This window comes from Vulpes vulpes, chromosome X (assembly GCF_048418805.1).
Source record: "Vulpes vulpes isolate BD-2025 chromosome X, VulVul3, whole genome shotgun sequence".
In the NCBI taxonomy this organism is placed as follows: Eukaryota; Metazoa; Chordata; class Mammalia; order Carnivora; family Canidae; genus Vulpes; species Vulpes vulpes.
This window is the reverse complement of record NC_132796.1, coordinates 97,397,811-97,418,117: the sequence shown is the minus strand read 5'-3', so window position 1 is coordinate 97,418,117 and position 20,307 is coordinate 97,397,811. Positions and strand designations below refer to the sequence as shown.

The 20,307-nt window shown below is 39.1% G+C and overlaps 1 protein-coding gene across 4 annotated transcripts in view; it reads left to right on the top strand.

Moving 5' to 3' along the window:
* Positions 1–20,307, top strand: part of SMARCA1 (SNF2 related chromatin remodeling ATPase 1) — a 1,054,017-nt gene that overhangs the window by 157,339 nt on the left and 876,371 nt on the right. For 2 of the 4 annotated variants that reach the window (XR_011998184.1, XR_011998183.1), the window contains one exon: positions 2,922–3,059. The exons of the other annotated variants lie outside the window; for them this stretch is intronic. The gene's annotated coding sequence lies outside the window, so the exon portion shown is untranslated. The remainder of the gene's footprint in view (positions 1–2,921; positions 3,060–20,307) is intronic. 4 annotated transcript variants of the gene reach the window in all.

The following is a 20,307-nucleotide window of genomic DNA, read 5'->3' as shown; positions in this document are numbered from 1 at the left end:
GGAAGCAGAGATAAGACTCACCAGAAACAAAGGATTGCAGAAGGAAGGAGTTTCATATGGGGTGACATTTAGGATTGAATAACTCCAACTTTGAGATATAGATCACTTACAATAACACGACAAAGAGTGATGTTATCAACTATGAAAGGAGACGCCCTTTTCTTTGTTACACTGACCTGAGTTTTATATGTAAAGAAAGTTTTTCATGGGATCCCTGAGAAAACCAAGACAAACAGCTCAGACTGAACAACCTAGTGGTGGGGAGAGGAGGAGGAAGAGGAGAAAAAAATTCTCTCTGGGGCAACAAAAAAGAAACTGCTCTCTCCCCAGCCATGACTACCAAGAAATATATTCTTCTCTACCAGAAGACAGTTCTGGATTAGAGGGCAAAAAATCCCTTCAGTTCTGGCAAAGTGACTCAACTTTCTCAGACCCGCATTTCCTAATCAGTGAAATAAAGTTTAACAGGGTTTGCCCTGTCTCCCTTAGTGGTTGTTAAAATGATCAAAAGAACTAATATATATGGAAAAAAATCAAAATGCTAATGCTATATACACATAAGGCATTTCTATATGATTTCAGAGGAAGAGGAATGGTCTCTGGATCCTCTCATTTTATGGCTTAAAACCAAAACTTAAATCATTCCTTTGTAATAGGGGAAATATTTACTTAACATGAACTGTTTTACAGGTCCTGAGTTGCGTATTTTAAGAGAGTGGATTCTGTTAATCCTTACAACATTGCTATTTGATGTATGTATATTACTATCCTCATTTTACAGATGAGTTAGTCTGAAGTTCAAAATGATAACTTTCTGAAGATCACACACGTGATCTTCACGCAAGTGTTGGAGGCAAAACTGAGTCTTAAATTCAACCCCTTAATTATGAAGCCGTTCTGCTTCCTAAATTTGATACACACCAAATTATAATTTTCCGTAGGAGGCATGCCAGAATCTGAGTCAATGTCAGACAACTGAGTGTGAATGAATTTGTTATTCTTTTTCTCAGAGCTGGTTTTGACTAGGGTTAAAAGGTGGTAGGTAGCAGAGGGCACTAGATACCACTCAAGGTGGGTGGGTGGTATTAGAATGTACAATGTAGAGGAAAGGGCAAAGGCTTTGGGAATCAGTCAAGATTGGCTTTGAATTCCAGTTCTATTATTACAGCTATGTAACATTGGGAAAGGTACTTAGCTTCTTTTTTTTTTTTAAATCCTTGATCTTCAAATCTTTGTTTTATGTTTATCATAATGATATGTGCCCAGAGAGCAAAATAAATCCCAATAATACTGCATGGGGTTATTTAAGGACCCCAAAATAGTTACAGGGAGTATGCAGAGTACTTATCACTTTCTATTAGTTAGGTATTTAGCTTATTTCAATTAAATGAGAATAAATTGAAGAATTTTAAGGATTGAGGTGGTGTTTGTGAGGTCAATATCTGATGTTTTGTTATATCTAATTCTCTATGTCCTTTGAGGTACTGTCCCTTCAGCCATTCCATGTGATCCTGGTGGGGTTGTTAATCATAATGCCCCCTCATCCCAATCTAGCTAGAGCAATAATGGCATAATCTAGGATAAGACTCTTGCTTGTAGTGTCCTGTTCATTGATAACAATAGTGTAGAGATGGGCAACAGATCTAAGCAGTGCTAACCATATGTCTTCTCTGGATTGTCTTTTGAGTGCTGGGCTGGATATAAACATTTTTCTATTTGGATTTCTGAACTGGGAGCATTTAAACCTATGCAAGTCTGAGAAAGTTGAGTCACTTTGCCAGAACTGAGGGCAGTCATCTTCCATTGCACATGGAGAGAGTCTGCAGGATGAACCCAACACATAAAGAGATTTGAGAGGATAGAGCATGTGAGTTCTTCAGTTCACCTGAGGCAGGTTACCCTTTGAACTTCCCAGATGATGAGTTACTTTCTCTCTCTCTCTCTCTGTTTCCCTCTCTTTCCTTCCTTCCTTTTTTTTTTTTGCTTAAACTGTTTGAATTGGGTTTCTCTCACATATTTCTGAAAGAATCATTATTTATATACTGTTGTAACATATGTAAAATGCACATACCATGAATAGTGCTGAATAAATAATAATATATGTAATAGAGGAAATAGTTTGAAAAATATGTGTTTTTCTTATTTGCATTTTGGGGTACTGATTTTTCTTAGCTTAAGACATCCTTGTACTGATAAGGAAATAAGATTGAGAGCAAAATATGAAAGAAAACATTAACCTTCAGCTTTTGACATTCATAATAGAGTTCTGTACCAGGAATATAGCTTGAAAGCTAGACATTATTGAGAGAGGAGTTTCTAAATTCCCCAAATTTCCACTTTTAGCATATTAATAGCCAGGTGTGAACATATAAGGCATAAGGGAAAGAGTTCTTCCCTTCTAGTTCTGTACCATGAGAAAAACTAAGAAGAGTAGGAGAGGTCATATACATGTCCTAATTTCTCTTCTTCACTGTGGAAAGTGGGTGGAAAATGTAGTAAGACAGAAATTCTACTTTCTTGGTTCTTTGTATTGTAGGCACTGAGTTTAGTTACTACTCCTGCAAATGGGCTCTTTTTAGAGGAGGGGAAGCATGCAATATACTGTGTGGACCAGAGAGCTGGACGAGGACATGGAAGATGTTCAGAAGAGTGTATAGCCCACTGGGAGCTACAGCATTATTCATATTACATGTGTCAGAGGCTTTTACTTGTTAAGCATAGTTGGTGCTGTGGTTTGGGCTGCGAACAGCTTGGCTTTCCAGTAAACTGATGAAGATGCTAGAACAAGCAAAGAGTAAAACCATTGGCACTGTCAGCCTGGTCTGCAATATAGACTTAATTGGAAGCTTAGATGATTTTTTTCCCCTCTAGTGTCCTATAATGTGAAGTTTCTAAGAAAAAACTAATGGTTTTATTTGCAGCATCCCAACCCTTCTGCTCAGAGATGGATTGTTCTTAATCTAACGGGCTCAAAGAGCCAGAAGCTTTGCAGCCAGAGAATTGAAGGTCCTGGTGTCTTGTGGAAGCATGCCACTTTAAGGCCCTGACTCCCAGACTCTGTGAGTGTACTAAGTCCTAGGGGGGAGGGTAACACTGCAAATTCGTTCTTCTATTCAGAAGATTTATCCTACCCTACTTGGTTCTCATTTCATTTTCAGACAGCTATAATTATTTGAGAGTTACTTCTTTCACCGAGTTGGATTCTGTTTTCTTTTTCAACCATCCCAATAACCCCATCTTTGTTCTCTGGAGACACCCAGACTGAGTAATTTATTGAAAATAATAACCCCGCCAAGGTTTGAAGACACTCCTAATAGTTTCCCACTAAATCTTTTCCTGACTAAACATCTTTAGGTTCCCGAACTAGTTCTCAAAGGCTAAGACTCCAAGTCCCATAATCATATTGGTAGCTCTGGACACACTACAATTTTGAAGGTTGCTTGTTACATATGGTGCCCAGAAATGAAAACAGATACTTCAGGTGTGTATTTCCAAGTGCACTGAGATTATCATCTCTCTTGATCTCAACACAAGTCTTAAGTTAAAGTAACTTATGAAACCAGAACAAGCTAATTCTGCTGAAGCCAGTAACAGATGGCAATGACTTTTAAGTCAGCCCTAGGGTTTTGGAAGCCTAGAGGTAGGGGATGACGGTGGAGGCTGAGTCACACTTAACTTCATACTATGTTTGACTTTTATATGCCAGTGTATTTCTGGTTATGAAAAGAGTTATGTTTTCTCATACTGTGGCATGATTTGAATACAAAAGAAATTCATAAGTAGATTTTTCATTTATTCAATACTTGCTCTTGACTTTCTGAGCCAGGTTTAATGAAACCGATCCAGAAAATATATTTAAGTCCAATTAACTTTCTTACTCTGGGACTATTATTTTTGTCCAGATTCTGCACAAATACAAGAAGGTCTATCAATAATCTGGGTTCTATTTTTATACTCTGGATAGTTCTTATATTCCTCCCTCACCCTTTGTCACAGTTACGCTGCTATGCAAATTGAGGACAAAAGGTATACTTAGATAAAACAAGCAGTGTTATTTATAGCACTTGAGAATCCAGAGAAAGTAGGAAAGTACAGATAGGTTAGTAGACAAAGACCTGTGAATCCTTAGATGGCTTCACCAGATAGTCAATTCAATTATTGCCCTTAGCCTCCCAACCCTGGATTACGATGCTTGCAGTATGATTTATAGTCAACACTGTATCATGACTCCACAAGTTTCCTCTTTGTCCAAAGTGGTCTAGTCAGAGACCTCCTACAAATGGCAGGCATTAAATATATCACGATGTTAATTCTTTTGACCAAAGTCTGACTTGATTTGGTGGAAAATGACTTCAGTGTATTGTATTTATGGTTCATTTAATAAGTGCTATAGATATCAATACATTAGTGTAAACCTGGTGCAGATAATAATTTTGTTTCTAATGAGGTGGTCAACTATCATCCTACTATGAAAACTAGGACATTTTTCAGTAGGCACAGAATGTACTCATCTAATCATACCTAAGAAACATGCTAGTTATACATCACAGTGATATTAGGACCAATTGACTTCTCTGGGACTCTCTCCGTGACTACAAAATGCGTATTGAACAAAGGCCTTTGCAGCCTGATTTTTTAGGATTTTTTAGCCATTTCAGAAAATCTCTTTAGGACATGTGCTTTGTAATGGACATCTATTTATATGAGCCATTTGTCCTGTGATATGCATCCCCTCCCAAAGCCATGATTCCATGAACTTGCCTAACTACTGAATCTCTTATGTATCTGACTATCTTGCAAGTGAGGGCACTGACTGCTCATTCTACCAAACTATTTTTCTAAGAATGTTTGTATAGAGAAATGCTTTGCAATACAGAGACAGTGTCCCCATCTGGAAAAAAGGGCAGACATGTGTATTGCCCATTGTAAAAGATTCTATAAGCTCAAGTTCCCTAAGGTCGTGGTTCCTCACCTACTTCATGTGCAGGCATCATTTGGCCCTCTTCACATTATCCTTTGGGAACTGGGAGTCTGGAAACAATGCAGAAATGCTGATACTCTTGCTACTGCTTTTGCTATGAGCAAAACATTGTCGTTTCTAATCCAGGAATCTCATATTTTCTACCAGTATCCATGGGACTGTGGCAGGCCAACTTGCTAGCATTTAAGTAAAGTAAAATCTCAGACCCTTCACAGTTCTTCACAAAAACCCCAGTCCACATTCACTTTCTTCTTAATGCCATAGCACTTAGCCTCTGAATAATTCAACTCAAAACATATTCTTTTATTTAATTGTTTTATATATATGCTAACCTTATCTCCCAACTACACTTAAGCAGCTGAGATCAGGCACCATGCCAATACTTTTTCTGTCTATCCTGTACTGCTGGCACAGAGGTGGACACATAGTAGGGGCTCAATATATGTGTTTTGATTGACATTGACTATATGTGTGCCAGCTGAGCTAAAATACTTTGCAGTTTTTACCACTGGACTTCTCAGCTTGGGTGTCTTATTATGGATGAAAACTGTAGAGTTCCCTAGAAATAGAAGAGCTTTCATGAGAGGGAGAGGATGTTTGTTTTTCAGGCATCTAGGATGCAAGGCATAAGCATTCCTTAATCAATTGGATACCATTTGACTAAAGGATCAATTGCAAAGCTATTCTGAGCCCCACATTTCCAAAGATATCAGAGACAGTTTGTTGTGCTGGGTTGCTAATAATTATCATGGTCTAGCTACTTAACAATTAGAATATAGTTTCTGTGTAGAATTCAAGAGCCTCAGGAGGGTATCTATGCCAGCCCACTGACTTCAGCATCAATGAAAACTCATTTGACATTTGATACAAATCCCAGAGGAGAATTTGACTCCTTATGAGTGCATTCCCCAAAGCCACATACTTGCTGCTTGTATTATTGTAAGTATCCTATTATTATGGCCCATTACACCAGAAAGAAATGTCTATATACACATTTCATTTGGCTTATCATTGTTTCCAATAGTCTGGATTATTCAATTAGACTAAGTTCAGTTTTCTCTAAGGGAATATGGAGACACAACAGGCTCTCTGCTGTTAGTGCTTAAAACATTAGGACTTTCTTGTAGCTATGGCCTTGAAAATGTACCCCTATTTCCATAATAAATTTTGCATCTCTCTCTTTCTCTTTGACTTATTGGGACTGTAACACACTCTCAATTCAGTCTTCCTAAGTACAACTGATACGACTTTATAGCTGTGACATAGTTACAATTTTATAAATTTAGCTTTGTATATCTGGCATTTTCTAACTTTAGTTTTGTAAATTCAGGCTGTTCGCACTTAGAAAAAGTTCCTGCTATTTGAATTTGGGTATGCTGCCACCAAGTGGTTGCCAGTTTTTTGATTCACATAGTCTCATAATTCAAACTGTAGGCTGTGCTGCTTTTGTTGTTGTTGGTGTATAGGTTAGGATGGAGGTAGTGTGATGACTCTGAATAGGTGAATATATCAGGTGTCAAAGGGAATTGGGGGAGCAAATCTTCATGAAGCAGTAAAAGATAGCTAGTAACAAAAATGGGCTATAACTTGAGAGAAGAAAGGTGATCTGAGCTTCAGGTAATGAGATCAGGGACAGAAAAGTTGTGGGGTGAAGGTGACAAGGAAATAATAGGACAAAAAGGAAAATGACCCAGACTTGAAATTTGATCACAAAACTTATTTTTTGTCTTTTGTTTCTGTACTTTTCTATGGTTCCTATACTTGTTGGGGACTCTGAATAGCAAGATAGATATATCTTGAGCAGAATTGTGTCTTGTACATCTTTGTACCCATCTTAGTATCTAGTAGAGTGCTGGACACATAGTTGGTTTTTTAATAAATGTCTGTTGAATGAATGACCCAAACCTGCAGATGTTGAAACAATATATATGGAGGTGGTGGGTGCTGGTTTGAGGCATAGGGACAGTTCCTGATGAGCGAGTCTTGTTGTCCTGCCTCTATCATTAAACTTCAGTTGGCTCCTATAATCAATCTTCTAAATAATTATAACCTTTTCTAAATCTTTTGACTGGGTACCTATATGCCTTGTTTTTTTATTCTTTAAAAAATATCAGATCCAAGGCCCTTGAAGTATTTCATACTCTGAAACAGTCTGGGTGGTTGGAAACAGATGATATATGGAAACTCTTGCTTGGAGGACGTAAGATCTAGATCTTCTTCTATTTATAATGTGGGTAGGGAATGACTGTATGGAGCTTTTTAAAAAGTGCATATGGAGAGACAACTGAGGACTATTCTAAGTAGGATGTTTGTAGGAATTAACACCCTGGTCAGATACAGTTCTTCTCCAGAAGGGGGTTTACCCCTACCTGTCATGTTATCTTTGGCCCTGGCCAGCATATGACCACATAATTGTTTTTTAAAGATATACATGCTTGGATCTCACCTGTTGTCCAACTATAATTTATGCAAATCTAGTAAAACTGTCTCCAATGCTTCCCTTAATATGGAAATTAAGTCCTTGAGGAAAGTGGGTTTTTTTTGGAAAGTAGTTTTAGTGAGCAGATATGATGACCTATTTGGCACCATAAACCTCCACATCTCTATCACAGAATTCCTCAGTGAGGGGTCCATGTGGAACAGTATAGCATGGTGAATAACAGCATGGGCTTTGGAGTCAAACATACCTGTACTCAAACTTTATAGGAACTATTTGACATCAAGTCACTTAACCTCTCTGTGCCTTGGGTTCCTAACATATAAAATGGTGATGATATTAACTACCTTATATGGCTGTTATCAAGGTTAGAGAAATGACAAAATGCATTTAGTGCGCTTAACAGTTTTTGGCATATACTAAGTACACAATCACTGGTAGCTATTATATACATTTATTCCTGGAACACAAACTTTAGGAAGTGATGGACCTGGATAGTATCTTTTCTTGCTCACTACTACGTCTTTGCCCTCAGCTTCTGAGACTTGTACTGAAATTTCCTGGGCACAGACTCAAGCTATCTCCTGCCCTACAGAGTGCTAAGTAAGTGAAAGCTTAAAAGCTAAGTAGGATGTCATTTTGAGTCACCATTGCTCTAATTTTTTTAGACATTTCTGAAGAACAATTGGATTCCCTTCAGTTTTAATTTCCCTCCCTTCCCAGATAAATTTTCCAAATGTCCACTTCCTATTTCCTCGATCAAAGCCAGAGTTGAAGGAAACTGGCCTTCAATCTTGAACCAGGCTGAGAGCACCATTTGGGCTCAAGAGAAAATTGTATTGGAAAAGCAACAGAAGCACTGAAATGAATTGTCATGAAATGAGGCTTCAAGTGAAAATGTAAGGCAGAGTCTGATCCTAATTGGCAGTGGAGTTATTCAGGTAAGAGGCCAATTCCAAATGTCCCATTGCAGAACTTTTGTAATATGCATTCCCCCACTCACCGCCCTCCAATCACCTCCTTCCATCCACAGAAGGTCTTTGGAAGTTGGTGATCACTGGTAAAGTAACTCATTGAGTTATTTGACACTTCTTTAAAATCTCTAACCCATAAACTATGTGTAGACATGGCAAATGTCTAAACCATGGTACTGTTTGAAATGTTCTCTGTGGTAGGGTGAATAATGGTGCCCCAAATATTTCCATGTCCACATCCCTGGAATCCTTGGAATATGTTATCTTATATGCAAAAGGTACCTTGCAGGTATGATTAAGTTAAAGATTTTATTATGGGAAAATTATTCTGTATTATCTGGGTGGGCCCAATGTAATCATAAGGGTCCTAATAAGAGGGACTCAAGGAGACAGAGGCAGAGGAGAAGACAATATGGTGACAGAAGCAGAGATTAGAATGATGTACTTTGAAGATGGAGGAAGGGTTCAAAATCCATGGAATACAGACAGTTACAAGAAGCTGATCAAGGCAAATAAATGGATTTTCCTTTCAAGGTTTCCAGAAGGAATAACCCTTGTATCACTGTGACTTTAGGACACTGAAACTTGTTTTAGACTTCTAAACTCCTGAACCATAAGATGATAAATTTGTGTTGTTTCAAACTAGCCCTCCAAATTCTATTAGATATGCTGGAGAGCCAGAAGTTTCCAATATTACAATTATTCCTTTGGGAGATCTCATGAAAGACAGTTGTTAAAATCTTCCACTAAAATGCAAAGGAAAAACATGTTAGGCAATATTCAGTCTGCTATGCCTTGATCTGACTGGCTGGCAGAGAGCATAGAAGGGAACCCAGATTGCAGGGATTTCTGGGCCTTGGGGCATTGTGAGAAGATAGACTTGATGGGTGGGTCTGTGTGGCTGGATGTAGCAAGTGATACTTGGGATAGGAGGCTGCCAAAAAGGGAAGAGAGAGAACCTAAAAACTAGATTTTATTTATTATGCTTTGTACTGGGGCCAACCAGTGAAAAACTCACCTTGGATGGTAAGCATCATCTCTGTGACTAATCCAGTTTCAAACCTATTCCATAGAATTCCTGGTAAGCTTAAAGAAAGAAAGAATTTGTGCTTGCCTATACAAATCTATAAATCTCTGACTTTGGGACTGAATACTCTGGTTTACTCCTGTTGGCTTTGTTTTCTTTCTGATACTCCAAAATCCTGCTACCTCTACTGCCTTTTGTGAAGTCCTGGTGTCCTCTAAGTTCAGCTCTTTAGGCTAGGCCTGTCAGACACTTTTCATTCCAAGAGACTTGAGTTTCCCATTCCTAGGAATTTTTGTGCTCTAACCTATAAACTCGTGCCACCAGCCCCTGACTCGCCTTGATCAAGGGATCTTCCAGATTACTTGTGAGATGACTCTGAGAGAGAATTCTTTTCCCCAGTTCACCCCTTCGCCTCTCAATTATTTTGGTCTTTACAGTAAGAAATAGCAGATTTATATATGAAGGATCTTTGATCCAAAAACCTACTATCAGTGTCTGTAATCATCACACTTGGTTACTTGCCTCCACTACCTCTAATCTTGCTCCCAGAGAACTCTAACAGAGGTCTAGAAAGCCAATGAACTTTGAACCCATTAGCAGCTTCACCTCTTCCTTATCCACTCCCACCATCTCCATTTGCAATTTGATGACTTCAGCATGAGGCTCATGGACCTGATCATTTGGGTCTTAACCTAACAATCAGAGAGACATATCTGATCTACATTGCTAATAAGGTCTTTCAGCAACCTAGGAAGGAGAGATTTCTTGTTTTCCAGGTCTACTGCCTCAGAGTGAATAGAATGATGTCACCCAAGTGATGCCTACAGTCTGGGGTATATAACAGATTCACTTATTAAGCTATCAGGAAGCCTTTCAAATGTGAGTGCTGACTTATCAGGAACTGCACAAAGGATGCAGGTAATATAAAGGAACATTTCTGACTTGCTCACCAGACCTAAGATGTATAATCACAGGAATCCAAGAATATCAAATAGCCCACATCCAATTCTCAGACAGCAAGACCTGATGTGGTCTGCATCCAGGCTATGTTTATTATTGTGTTCTAGCACTTCAGTAATACCTGTTGGTAGAACCAGGGCTTGGTAGTGATGGAACAGGCCAGTTTGGAATAGAAAAGACTTAGGAATTCAGGAGGACTTTGCGGGTCAGGGGAAGGCTGGGATGGGACAAGGATGTAATTCCAGGGTTTAATGATTTGGTTATCATAGGCTTGGGTACATGATGTTTGGAGTTTGATCAGGATAGGTTCAGAATCAAAAGAGAAAAGAGAGGGCTAAAAGCAGTGCATATCCATAATGACAAACTAATCCAACAACCAGGCTGTTGGCCAAGCAGAAATGAGGCACTTGACAATCGTCATCCAAGCATTTGATTATTGGCAGAATCCAGATTAGCTGATGGGGATTATGATGTGATATAGTATGGTATGATTACGAGGGATTCAGATCTAGATTCAGGTTGGGAAACAGATTTTTGCATACAAAATCTAGTCCCACTACTGGCATACCAGGCAAGGAATCACGGGAGGAAAGACATAGAAGGGCTCTGATTATGGAGGTACTTGTATTCTGTCAGTGGAAAAATGTGACTTGGTGCTGAATTGCTGTTACTTCAGTCTTCTCCAAACTCCTAATTGTTGTCCCTCTCTGGTCCATTATCTACAAAGTAGCCAGAGTAAAATTTGAATATGTTAAGATAATCTTATTACTTTTAATCACTCTTAGGATAAAGACTGGACTCCACCAGTTTCTACAAGGCTCTGCATGACTTGGCTCCTGCCTACTTCTCCAACCTCATCTTCTACCATTTTCCTTTTTACTCTTGGCACTCTAACTGCACAGGGTTTCTATAGGATCCTTAGTTCCCTACTGTCTCAGAGCTATTGCATGTGCAGTTCCTTCTGCTTGGAGTATACATCACTTCTCTATTTATCCTTCCAGTGTCAACTCAAATGTCATTACATTGAGAAGACCTCTGATTCATTTGTCTAAAGTAATGTTTCCTTATTCTTTATAATGGTTCCACTCACCACCATCACTTACAAGTCACATTCACTAGCCTTGCCTACCACAAGCAGCAAGTTCATCAGTTCCTACGCACCGCTTCTACTAGGCTTTACCTCCCCAATATCCTTATCAGACCACCACAGTCCCCCCACTCTCATGTCTACTGCCATATCCTTCTCCATTAGCCACACTTTCTAGTCCACCTATTACAGCTAGCCTTATCCACCCTTTCTATAACTCACGCTTGCCTTTGCCCCATCTCCCTACCACTTCCTATTAGCTACACTCAGAAGCTCCACATACCACCATCAACCATATTATCCACTGCCCATCTAGCAGCTCCAAATAGTAGCAGATCTACTGTGCTGATCTTACTAATTAACAAGGGCCCTCTTACTTAGAGTTCAGGTATCAACCTGCTTCAGTAATGTCTTCCTTGGCCATTCAATCTGGCTTAAGTTTTCCTGTTTTCCATTAACACCTTGCCATTCTTCATAGTATTAATCATGTGGGTAATTATATAGTACTTCTGTTTAACAGTTGTCAGGCCCAGAGAATCCACAGCCATTTTGTTCACTGCTATTCTACCTAGAAATACTGTAGGTATCAAATATGCTTACAGAATCTCATTGTATCAAGTGTTACAGATTTTTAAAAAAGCCTGAGGCTCAAAATAGCTAAATAATGTACTCAGGTTTCCATAGTTAGTAAGTGACAGAGCTAGAATTCAAACCCAGAGCTGGTTGACTAAAAGTCCTGTGGGTTCTTAACCATTATGCTAGTTGTTTTTGCCAGACCATCAGCATCAGCATCACTTGGGAACTCAGTGGAAATGCAAATTCTCAGGCACTGCTGTAGACTTATTGAATCAGAAACTTTGGAAATGAGGCCTAGTAATCTGTGTTTTAACAAGTTTTCCAGGTGGCTTTGATGCTCAAATGTGGGAACCACCGGCTTACACTATATTGCCTGTTATATGGCTCCCTCTTGGTAAGAGACCCAAGTTGTTCTCAATTGTGCAAATAGCCCTAAAGGTACCTAACTTGGGGCTCAGCATACTGTAGGTGTTTAATAAGAGGTGTTGAGTAATAAGTAAATTGAGCTGTAGGGCACATTACATTTAGAAAGACATATAGGCCTTTTCATCAAAAAACACAGGAGGACAGTGAAAACACCATAAAGGGCCTAATATAAGGGGCATAACACTTACCGGAAGAAAAGTTTTTGAGATGAAATTATTCATTTATTACCTCCTCCTCACTACCTTCTTCCTTTCAGGTCAGTCATTTCCATGGAACTGTCTCTGACCCCAATGGTTCATGTTGATAGCTCTTTTATTTGGCTTCTTTATAGCATTTCGAGTAGCATTCAAGCTATTTCTGGATTATATGTGACTGCATTTTTTGAGTGTCTCAGCTATATAAATCATGGTTCATATAATGAAACTGTATTCTCTTTAGCACACAGACTGTGTCTTTCTTTTGTTTCCTCTAGTTTCTGCTATAGCCTTAAGTATATAGTACCATGTTTGGATAACATTTAATAAATTATCCCGAGTGTATGTGGGTGTGTGTCCTTATACCTAGCCCTTCCCATATTTAGCAAAGACATCACCTAAGGGAAAGGTTATTATCATAGAACAGAAAACAAAACCTAATTCTTAGCCTGTGAGTTTTAAAAGCCTATTTATAGTTTCAGGAACCATTACTTTTGAGCTTAAACAACTTAGAACATATACTCTATGACATAACAATGGATTTGAAAGGGTATAGGACTAATCAGAGCTGGTTTTTCTTTCCCCAGACTAGATGAAAATTCTGTGGGATATGAGAGGAGTGAGTTAGAGCAAGGGAGTGAGTCCTTGGTAAGTCCCTTAAGAGAGGTGGTATAACCTGTCCCTGTTAGCCAACACTCAAGTTGAATAAATAATATAATACTCAGATGGAAGGGTGATGAACAAATCTGAGCAAGAGACGGTGCCTTGCCTCTCCCCACAAAGGGAAAGGCAACAAGCCTTGAAGTGTTCTGTTGAACCAAGCCTGGCACCAGAGCAGTAGAGTTGGCTGCATTTTATATCTCAGGAGATGAGGCTTGAGTGATCTTATAATTCTCCGGATTCTGGTTAGGTATGGGAGAACCAAGTGTTTTCTAGATAGCTTCAAAGGGCCCTGAGACCTGAGAAAACTTAAACTTTGTGTGAGGAGGTACAACAGTGATCTGAGTGCAAATGTGACTGAAACCTGGGTGGAATTTGAATATCCTCACATAGACCATCAAGGCTACACATGACTGGATTCCAAGGTGGACAGCAGAAGACAACTGAAGACTAAATACCTTCTGCTTATCTTAGTCACAACCCCAGAGATTGTGGGGAATGCTTGAATTGACTGTGATTAAATTTTATACTACCTGGAGATATGGGGGCTCAAAATAGATAAAGTTATATGAAAAAATTCTTGAGCTCTGAATTTGTGAGTTGACATTTATACCAACTCTACCAAGATACTTTATATTTGGTCGACTGGATTGACCTGATGAACCAGAGCCTTCCTTCTGGGGCCAACATTTAGGAAAAAAGTGAATCAGAAGACAAGAAGCTCCTGCTGGGGATTGAGTAAGTTAGTAGGTATTGAAGTGCTCCCTGAGATGTCCTTGCCTCAGTATGCTTTCACTCCACTACTTCTCAGCTTCTTTAGTCTCAGTAGTGACAATGGTGTTCCAAATACTGAATACTGAAATATCCATGGTTAGTCAAAGGAGATTCTAGGTAGAGTTACTCAACTAGTAAGGCAGGAAGATGAATTCAGGCATTTCAGTGATTTCCCATGTATAGAGAAGTGGAAACAAGAAGAGGTTTTAAAATAAGCCTTGATACCCACCTTTATGTGTAGTTACAAATGTATGACTTGATCATTGATTTTTAGAAGGTAAACAGAACCAGACAGGTTCATATTTTTAACTGGGCTGTAGCCTGAGTATTGCATTTGCAAGGGCCACATTATTTATTAAACCATTTGGGGTTGCTGTGATTGCGCTATAGATAGGCAGGTCTCCAGAGTCAACTGGGGTTGTCGAATCACATTCAACGAATGTCCTAGCATCTCAATCGAAGAATCCTGCTATTGAGGGACTCCTCTAGAGTAATCAATTAAAAGCAGTAGCATTAAGCAGCTAACGGTGCTGGGAAATCAATACCGGCATGGGGAAGAAACAATTCCCTGCAATGATTTCTATGCAAATTTTTATTCTTGTACCTAATGACATTAGGGTCCACTAATGACACATAGCTCAAGAAGGAGCATCTTTCCCAGTTAAGCATGAAGCACATTTTTGCCCCTTGTAACCTTGGTGGCCACTTGGGAGGCCTACTTTCACTGCTGGGAAACAATAGATTAAGGCAAAGGCAGCCTAAATTTCTGTGTATTTCTCCTGTGGGAGAGATGGAGGTCAGATAGAAAGAATGACTTTCTGGAGATTGGAATGGGTCCCTGAAAGGACTAGCACCATTCCTTTTTCATTCACTAAGTATTTGTTCACATTGGCCCTGCACTTTTGACTGCTCCTTTCCTACTCACAACCAAGGGAAGCCTAGAAAAGACACTTCTAGCTCAGCCCAAACTGCTTTGAGACTCTTTCCAGACTCTACTATTCCCCCCTGCAGTATTACATCTTGTGATGGGTGTGCATTTTATTCCAAAATGTGAAGTGAAAGAAGTACTATGTTTCTTCTATTCTTTGAACATAATTTAATCTGTTAAGAGGCCACACCCCTTCTCAAAATTTGGTGTACAATTCAAAATCAGTTGTTATTGAGGTCTCCAGGGTCATGCTAAGTTACTGGTATCTTGGAAAATCATATAGTCTTCAGTCCACATACTGTGTGGTCTCTTCAAGGCTGACAGATCTGATGACCCTGGACCAAGCTGAGGAATGATGATTTCTAGCCAGATTGGGAGCCCCAGAGTGGCCTGGAGTTTAGCCTTCCATGTATATCACATTGCCATTTTCCTCTGAGGTCTTGTCACCTCCCTGGGCACTGCCAGGGAACGGGGTACCTATACTCTCTACTTGTAGAATCTATAAAACTCTAGTAGCCCTGCCAGTTTTGAGGATACTGTCTTGAAACTTTAGGTACCTCTTTATCTGAGGTACCAGACCTTGGAGCCATTTCTATTTTAGGATGTCAGTTTAGCTCTTTGCCTCCTTTTGCCTTTGCTTTAGAACTCATTCTCTTAACTTTGACCTGAGCTGTTGAATTCCTACATTTCCAGGTCATCCTGTTCTGGGTAGGCTGTGTGCATGTGTGCATGCTAGTGTGTGTGTGTGTGTGTGTGTGTGTGTGTGTGCATGCGCGCACAAGTGCTTCTGTGTAAGCACATCAGGGATGGGATGGGAGAGGGTTCTCATTCTTTCTGATATTTCCCTTCCTTATCATCCTCCCTGCTCCTCCACCCCCTTTCACATAGCAAGCTCCTAACCATCCTTCAAGTCTCAGCTTATATATCCCTCTTTTAGATAAGTTTTACATGGCCCCGTACTCTATTTAGGTCCCCATTATACACATGCATAACACCCTATAGCTTTTCTTTCCTTTTTTTAAAAAATTTATTTATGATAGGCACACAGTGAGAGAGAGAGAGGCAGAGACACAGGCAGAGGGAGAAGCAGGCTCCATGCACCGGGAGCCCGACGTGGGACTCGATCCCGGGTCTCCAGGATCACGCCCTGGGCCAAAGGCAGGCGCTAAACCGCTGCGCCACCCAGGGATCCCCCCCTATAGCTTTTCTATGTAGCACATGCATAATGGTCAGGAGATCAAGCCCTGCATTGGGCTCTGCACTCATTGTGGAGTCTGCTTGGGATTCTCTCTTCCTCTCCCTCTGCCCCTCCTGCTCCTGCTCTCTCTCTCTAAAATAAATAAATATATTTTTAAGAAAGAACAAACTATATTACACCAAATAACTGGATGAATCTCACAGATATAAGGCTGAGAAAGAAGTCAGATGCAATAGAGAGTCTATTTATATCAAGTTCCAACACAGGCAAAATTACAGTGATAGAAATCAGAAGAGCAGCAGACCAGGAAGAGCCTTTTAGGATGCTGATCTAGTTCTAAGTCCAGATCTAGGTGGTGGTAATGCAGGTATGCTCACTTATAAAAATTAATTGGTACAATTAAGATTTATTATATGTATAGTTAGTTAATTATATGTTTTTAAAGGTTTTATTTATTTATTCATGAGACACAGAGAGAGAGAGGCAGAGATGTAGGCAGAGGGAGAAGCAGGCTCTTTGCAGGAGCCCAATGTGGGACTTGATCGGGATCAAGTCAAAGGCAGATGCTCAACTGCTGAGCAACCCAGGTGTCCCTAATTAAAAGTTTATAAAAATAAATAAAACAAGAATAAATATATTAAAGCAGAAAAGGGATTACACTGGATGATTTAGCTCTAATTTGTTAAGATTTTGCATGAAAATCTTTGAAATTAAAAAATTCTCTACAAGTAAAAGGTCTTTTACTGTTATCAGTGGTAGTTGACCTTGAATTCTTAGTGATTTCCTAATCAAACAATAGCAAATAGTTTACTTAAATGTCTATGTATTTACTTACCATTTGAAAATTTAAGTTTCTTGTCTACTTTTCTGATTATTGTTCATTTTCCAATTCCTTTGAACTTCTCTGTCAAGAATCTGGATGAATCTAGAGCCAGAGACAAATATCATGGAGACTTACCCTGAACACTCTTAAATTTTGAGCTGGCAATAAACAAGATCGAAGCCTCTAAATGCAAGGTTCAAGGTTTAGGGAAAATGGTTCATGATTCCTTTGAGTTCAGCTGTGGCTTTGCATTCCTTAGACTAAGTTTTCTATCTAAATACATAATGTAGCAATGGAAATGATGATTTCTCCAATCATTTCACCTCTGTTAGAAGTCTGTAATTCTAAAGTCAGGTGAAAATAATGCTAGAAGAATAATAAGATATATTTGACATTCATTTCCAAAAGTAGTCATTCAAATTGTATCATTTTATCATTGCCATCACTTTCTTTTCCTCAGCCTTGCCAGTAAAACTCAGTTAATGAATCTACCAGTAAAGCACAGTTGATAAAGTGGTTTACTTATTCTGAAAGATGAGGCTTTGGCTTCACTGAGGACACTGAGCTTATTCAAAACCCAATATACATTTTATTCACTTGGAAGTTTTTCTCCCTTTGAGGTATTCTATTTATTAAGAACTCAACTTCCCTGGTTCTAAATGAAAGTTTCCTTTAAAGGTATATCACCTTTCTAATTTTGGGCCTGGGAAAAAATGTCAGAAAATTCTTTAAATCTATTTAGTAAAGTATTTTAAATGCTCATCTTGCACTTTTGAGTGAAGTGTAATTTACATTTCATAAAAGTAGAAGCTGAGCAGCAAGCTGTAAGTAATTATCATATAATTAAATGTCTACTATGAAGGGAATGAAAACGTGAGCTCCTTCGTGATTTCCGTGACTGGGTTATGAAATGGCAAATTAAATTACAGCTCTTTATCTCAGGAAGGCTCCAGGGAACCTACTGAGGATTTGAAAAGATACCTCTGAGTTGCCAATATAGTTTCAGTAGGAGGCTGAGGCGATCAGTTCACTGTCCAAGCAGACCATATAAAAATGGATTCTATAGCTTAGGCTTTAGAAATGGAAACCAAAGTGTCTACTTCTCTCAGTGACTTTGAAAACCCCTTTTCCCTATGTTAATATTTGTAAATGGGAAGTACCACCATGCTAATTAGTACTTAATGATTTCCATGGATAGATAAGTTTTACTTTTTCAAATTCACAAAGCAGCTGGATATGGGGATGATAAGCAAATGCCAAATACATTTGTAATTAGATGAAATGCTTCCTCTAATCTGATTTTGTTTAATATTCATTTTAAATATGCATTGAGTTCCTGCTAAGTTCAGGATGTTATAAAGCATTCAAAGGTTAAAAAAGACATGTTTCTTGCTCTGTGGAAGATTATTGTCTGGAAGTGAATATGCACACAAAAAAACTACAAAACAAGGCAAAATTGGATAGTTATCAGAGAATACAAGGTTTGAAGGAGCTCAGGGAAAGAAGCAATCACTTCTATTTCTGACTAGGTAGAACTGGTCAGGTTTCAGGAAGACAGTTTTTAATCTGGTGTATGAGAAGTAGACTTATTATAAGAAGAGAATGAGGAGACCATGAGCAATGATAGATGTGGGAAACCAGTACAGAGGCGTCAGGGAATGAAGTAGACCAATTTGGTTACTTATTCAAAAGTTACAGTGGCAATTTATCTAAATTTGTGAATACATATATTGGGTTTTATAGACTTTCTCCCTAGTCAAACATATAATGTGAAATTTTTGATGCTTTACATTGTAGCATTAAATACATGTATGGGTATAGTGAGAGATATGGATGAAAATGGAGATATGGAGCTGGGTTGCAAAAGCTCCTGCAATCTATTGAAGATAGATTTTACACCAGGAAACATTTCATTAAGAAATTTTGTTAATGGACTATAGTGTGCCAGACATTTAAAAAGTGTAGAATATAGAGATGAATACCTTCCCTGCCCACAGGAAACTAATTCAGTGGGGGATATAGGTGAAAAGTGCTGAGGGCACCTATTCTAGACAGGATGTGGGGGTTAAGAGACACATTCTAGAAATGGTAACATCTGAGTTGAAATATGAAGGAGAGTATGGGTTTTCCTGAAACAAAGGACATAGGAAAGGTTCTTCAAGCAGAAAAATGGGGAGAACATTTCAAGCATAGAGAGAATGCAAAGTCACTGAGGTGTAGAGAGACTGGAATGTTCCTGGAAGTGCTAGGCTTAAACCTAGGGTGTGAATTGAGTGGTCAAGAGATGAGGCTGGAAGGGTCAATAGGGAGCTGATCATGAAAAGCCTTATAGAGGCTATCATAGTGATCCAGGTGAAGATGACACAACTCAGAATTAAAAGTATAGCAGTGGGGAGGAAGAAGAGGGCATATGTACATCTGAGAGAGATCGAGGGGGTAGGATTGACAGGACTCACAAATCAATGGAATGCAAGTGACAAAGTGAATAATAGAATGTAAAGATGAATTTCAGGCTTGGACTTGAGTGTCAGGGAAAGCCTTTCACTTAGAGGGGGAATACAGGTGGATGAGAAGATTTGAGAGGGAAGTCTTACCTATAGCTAAGTTTTACCTATGTTGAATGTGAGAAACCTGTCAGATATCCAAATGGAGATAATAGTAAAAAAGCTGGATATATTATTTGGTGTGCAGGAATGTAGTTTGGGCTGCAGATATAGTTTAAAGAGTCACAGTATCAGGAGTTGCAAATCCAAATATCTTTAGGATCCAGGCAGGTAACATAAATGGATGATTCAGGCTTGGGCTGATATGGGGTGGAGACAAAAGGAGGTGATGTGTATAAGCCCTGCCCAAGGGCATTCAAGTTAAAAATAATCTGATAGGCCAGCCAAACAAACCCCAGCTACATAGCCATATGAGTTTTCAAGCAGCCACCTTTCCTCCTTTGATATAGATCACAATTAGCCATTAAAGTGAATGTGGAGTTTAGGCAGAGAGTATGTAAAAAGCCAAGGATGTAACTCCAGAGGAGAAATATAAGCAATAGATAGATACTTGGGAGTAGGAGGGGGGAGAGAGAGAGAAAGAGAGAGAGAGAGAAAGAGAGAGAGAGAGAGAGAGAGAGAGAGAGAGAGAGAGAGAAAGGGAAAGAATATGAACCAGGCATGAATGGGTAACTGAATTTGCAGCATAGAGGGGATTGCTAACTGTAACTGAAGCCATTTCAATGGTGCAGTGGGGGCTGAAACCGGAATATAGTAGA